Genomic DNA, 5,151 nt, shown 5'->3' with positions numbered 1-5,151 from the left:
AGTGTTTGTAACCCAAAACATTTGTAACCCGAGGTATCACTGTATCTCCGAAAGAGAGAATGGACAAAATATGGCACTGATTTACAAGGGACAAGTAGCAGAAAATCAGATAGATCCTGGCAGTAGATATCACTCAGCTGGAATGAATGAATGAGGTCCCAAGCCATCAGCTGTCAGTCTTCTTCCAGTCTGCCCTCACCTGCCTGCTTTCTTACCTACAACCAGTCAGGTGGCATTGCCTGACAGATCCCTCCTCTTTGTCTTAGGGTTGCCCTTGTAGAGCTGCAGGGACCCAGAGGATGAGGACAGAAGTAGAACTGGAATGTCTGTGGCACAGTGGGTCAGTGCATCCAGCTGTTAACCAGGAAGTTGGTGGTTTGAGCCCACCCAGAGACTGCTCTTAGCGGGATTCCTGCACTGCAGGAGGTTGGACAAGATGGCAGTCAGGATCCCTTCCAACTCTACAACTCTATGATTCTATGGTTGTGCCTCTCGTTGGCTCTGACTCCACCAGTCCGGGGCTCTGGCTCCACCTAGTGATGGTCTCCCTGTATTCTACCCTGTCAGTTTCAATGAGACCAGCCCCCAGCAGTTGGCGTACATGCCAAATGCAGCATATGCTAAATCTGGTCCCGATGTGTTTTTGTGCAAATAGAAGGAGAAGAAATGGAGGCAGTGAGAGATTATACTTTCTTGGGTTCCATGATCACTGCAGATGGTGACAGCAGCCACGAAATTAAAAGACGCCTGCTTCTTGGGAGAAAAGCAATGACAAACCTAGACAGCATCTTAAAAAGCAGAGACATCACCTTGCCAACAAGGGTCCGGATAGTAAAAGCTATGGTTTTCCCAGTAGTGATGTATGGAAGTGAGAGCTGGACCATAAAGAAGGCTGATCACCAAAGAATTGATGCTTTTGAATTATGGTGCTAGAGGAGACTCTTGAGAGTCCCATGGACTGCAAGAAGATCAAACCTCTCCATTCTGAAGGAAATCAGCCCTGAGTGCTCACTGGAAGGACAGATCGTGAAGCTGAGGCTCCAATACTTTGGCCACCTCATGAGAAGAGAAGACTCCCTGGAAAAGACCCTGATGTTGGGAAAGATGGAGGGCACAAGGAGAAGGGGACGACAGAGGACAAGATTGTTGGATAGTGTTCTCGAAGCTACCAGCATGAGTTTGACCAAACTGCAGGCGGCAGTGGAAGACAGGAGTGCCTGGCGTGCTCTGGTCCATGGGGTCACAAAGAGTCGGACACGACTAAACGGCTAATCAAGAGTGTGTGCCTACACAGTCTGTTATTATTATTTTTTATCTGCCACCTTTTCCCAAAGACTAATATTTCCTATGTGGAGTCAAGCTTTAACCAACAAGGTAACTGTTATCCACTTTCCAAGTTACTATAACAGGAAATTCTCTAGTGGGCTCTCTTCTAATAAGCCCAAAGCTACTTTATATATATTTTGAAAAAGCAGAACTCTTATATATATATATTTCCTTCCTGGGTATTATCAAAGACTTGGCATATCCTGTGATGTTCCTTGAGACTCCAAGGGATTATTTTAGGGTCTTTTCAGTCTCAAGTGAAAGCCTACGACTGTTCTAGAAGATTTGTACTTAATTTTGTTTCCTTTAAGGAACCTAAAGTGAGGCTGTGGGGAGGGATAACCATGAAACTCTTTACCTACCAAGCGAAACCCAGCTTTTGAACTTACTAGTATCTCAGTCATAAACACAGATCCTTGGGAGTAGAGCACTGTGCAGTAGGTAAAAAAAGTAAAGGTACCCCTGCCCGTACGGGACAGTCTTGACAGACTCTGGGGTTGTGCGCCCATCTCACTTAAGAGGCCAGGGGCCAGCGCTGTCCGGAGACACTTCCGGGTCACGTGGCCAGCGTGACATCGCTGCTCTGGCGAGCCAGAGCCGCACACGGAAACGCCGTTTACCTTCCCGCTGGTAAGCGGTCCCTATTTATCTACTTGCACCCGGAGGTGCTTTCGAACTGCTAGGTTGGCAGGCGCTGGGACCGAGCAGCGGGAGCGCACCCCGCCGCAGGGATTCGAACCGCCGACCTTTCGATCGGCAAGTCCTAGGCGCTGAGGCTTTAACCCACAGCACCACCTGCGTCCCTGGGTGCAGTAGGTAGGAGGGAAAAATTCAGGTCAGCTTTTAATATGAACCCATCTAATTCGCACTTCCATTCTAGAACTGAATGGCAGCCACCCTTCAAAATTCACACTGCTCTGAATTTTGCTATGAAGTTCTACAGGCATTGTTAACAATAACAAAAAAACAACAACACACATGCGAATATTAGGGGGAAACGGACATACAAACACACTGAATTCAAATTTCCTGGATGAATGCATGGCAAAGCATTCCCCTAAACTGGCCACTGTGAGAACAGGATACGAGACTAGATGGAATTTTGGCTTGACTCAGGAGGACTCTTGGCACACGGTTATGTTCTTGCTGGATTTTGTGCTCCTGCTCCCTCAGTTCAGGAATTGCTCACAACCAGGACTAGGCCAAAAGAGGAAGCCAGCTGACCAACCTTTGCAAATCCTATTTTGACTTGTGTTGAGCCTGAATCAAGGCTGAATCTCTCTGTTGGCATCTGTCTATCTTGGGAGACAATGGAGGAATGTGTCTTTGGGAGTGAAGTCAAACCATTGGAGATTTACAGCACCTGCTGTGTCTGTAGAGACCAATGCATGAGAGACATGCTTTGTTGCAGCTGGGGCAGATGAAGACGCCCGGTTGTGCTGCCGCATATGTCCCATGGCATTTCTTCTCTCTGTGCTCCTCCCAGCGGTCATTCCTCCTCTGTGGATATGCAGTCTAACCATATCCAGGCATAGTGGTCATCTGCAAGGGATTCCCACAGAGCAGAGTTAATGTTGCCTGCCTTCATGTCTCCTTTGCAGACATCTTTGTAATGCAGAGTTGGGTCTGGTGCCTGAAACCAGCTACCCATAGAACATGCCTTCCATTCTGAGGACATGGCCAAGCCAGTGTAGACATCACTGAGACAGGAGTGTGAACATGCTGGGAATGTGGACTTGGGAGAGCACATCTTTCTTTGACACTCTGCCCTGCGCTGTGATTCCCCAAAACTACTTGATGCAGTGCATGTGGAAGGCATTGCAGCATTGCTCTTGGCTGTTGCATGTTGTTGTTTTTAATAATTTTTTTAACTTATTTTAACATATAAATTATAAAATGTACCACAAAACTTATCACTTATACAATCTTTTTGGACTTCTATCAGCACCTCTGATGATCCACCGTTTTCACCACTTCTTATGCATTTATTAACTTTATATTTCCTTTATATCTCTTAACAAATCATCCTCCCCTTATCCATTTTTACAATACTTCTAATAATACTCCTCACAAAACTTCTTGCAACCCTACCAACATTGTCTGTTCTTCACAATTACTTTTCAAATAGTTTGTAAATTTACTCCAGTCTTCCGTGAATTTCTGGTCCCGCCGGTTTCAAATCCTTCCTGTTAGTTTATCTAGTTCTGCATAGTGCATTAACTTCATCCTCCATTCTTCAATCGACGGTAACTCTTCTTGCTTCCACTTTTGGGCCAATAATATTCTTGCTGCTGTTATTGCATATAAAAAGAGCTTACATTCCTTTCTATTTATATCACTCACCACAATGCCCAATAGAAATGCTTCTGGTTTCTTTAAAAATGTATATTTCAACATTTTTTTCAACTCATTATATATCATCTCCCAGAAGCATTTCACCTTTTTACATTCCCACCACATGTGATAAAATGTTCCCTCTTTTTCTTTACATTTCCAACATTTATTAATAACTTTATACATTTTCGCTAACTTGACAGGTGTAATTTTCCATCTATACATCATTTTCATCACATTTTCTTTTTTCACATTGCATGCAGTAAATTTTAAACCTTCCTTCCATAATTTCACCCAATCACTCAGCTGTATATTATACCCAAAATCTTTGGCCCCCTGGCTGTTGCATGTTGCCCGCAACTCACTTCCATAAAGCAGCATGCTCAACATGCAAGGCTGGTCACATGCAAGGCTGGTCAGGGCTGTCTAAAGCATATGCGGTACCGGGGTGCAAAGATCAACGGGCAGGCTCTTCCCCGGACTCAACTCTTGGCCCTGGACTCTTGGCCTGGTGCCCCTGAGAGCCCGGTGCCCGGGTGCCCCGCATACCTAGCACCTATGGGTAAGACAGCACTGAGCCTGGTAGACCTTTATCTTCATATGGGATATTAGCATCACATTCTCCCATGCCCTTTTGGAGAGGTGAGCCATTGCCATAGCTATCTTACCTATACAGTGGTACCTCGGGTTACAGACGCTTCAGGTTACAGACACTTCAGGTTACAGACTCCGCTAATCCAGAAATAGTACCTCAGGTTAAGAACTTTGCTTCGGGATGAGAACAGAAATTGGGCAGCGGCAGTGCGGCGGCAACGGCAGTGTGGCGGCAATGGCAGTGCGGTGGCAGTGGGAGGCCCCATTAGCTAAAGTGGTGCTTCAGGTTAAGAACATTTTAAGGTTAAGAACGGACCTCCGGAACGAATTAAGTTCTTAACCAGAGGTACCACTGTACTCCTTTTCAGCTCATTTCCAGTGCACCATTAACATCTGAAATTCGTGATCCACTAGTACAAAAGCCTGCCAGGAAAAATAAATAAATAAAATGATGCTGACATCCGACCCTCCCTGGTTGTATTAAGTTTTCGTAACTGGCGGTCCCTCGCTTGTGTTAATTTGTGCTCCTCTGAAACAACCCTGAAAGGTCAAGTTGCCAAGGATGAGACAAGGAACGGAAGCCCCCTTTTTAATGGTTCATTGGGACTAAATGAAAGAGTGTCACAGTGAGCACTTGATAATGAGATTCAATTATTTCCAGTGAGGGGTTTGAGTCCCTGGGGAGCCCCATCTTCTGCTTACTGTAAGCAAAGCAAAACAAAACCTCTCCAAGTTTAACGTGATGCTCAGCCCTTCCTCTCCCACTCTGTTCCTTTGCATTCTTGCTGGCTCCGGAAAAAAAGAAGTCAGAGCCAATAAAAACCATGGCTTTTGACACACAAACACTTTCCTTTTTTATTTCTATTTCAGTTGCCAAGTCAGGGCTACCGCCTCACA

This window comes from Podarcis cretensis (genome assembly GCF_951804945.1).
Source record: "Podarcis cretensis genome assembly, chromosome: 4".
In the NCBI taxonomy this organism is placed as follows: Eukaryota; Metazoa; Chordata; class Lepidosauria; order Squamata; family Lacertidae; genus Podarcis; species Podarcis cretensis.
The sequence above is the reverse complement of the archived record's forward strand: the minus strand, read 5'-3'. Positions refer to the sequence as shown.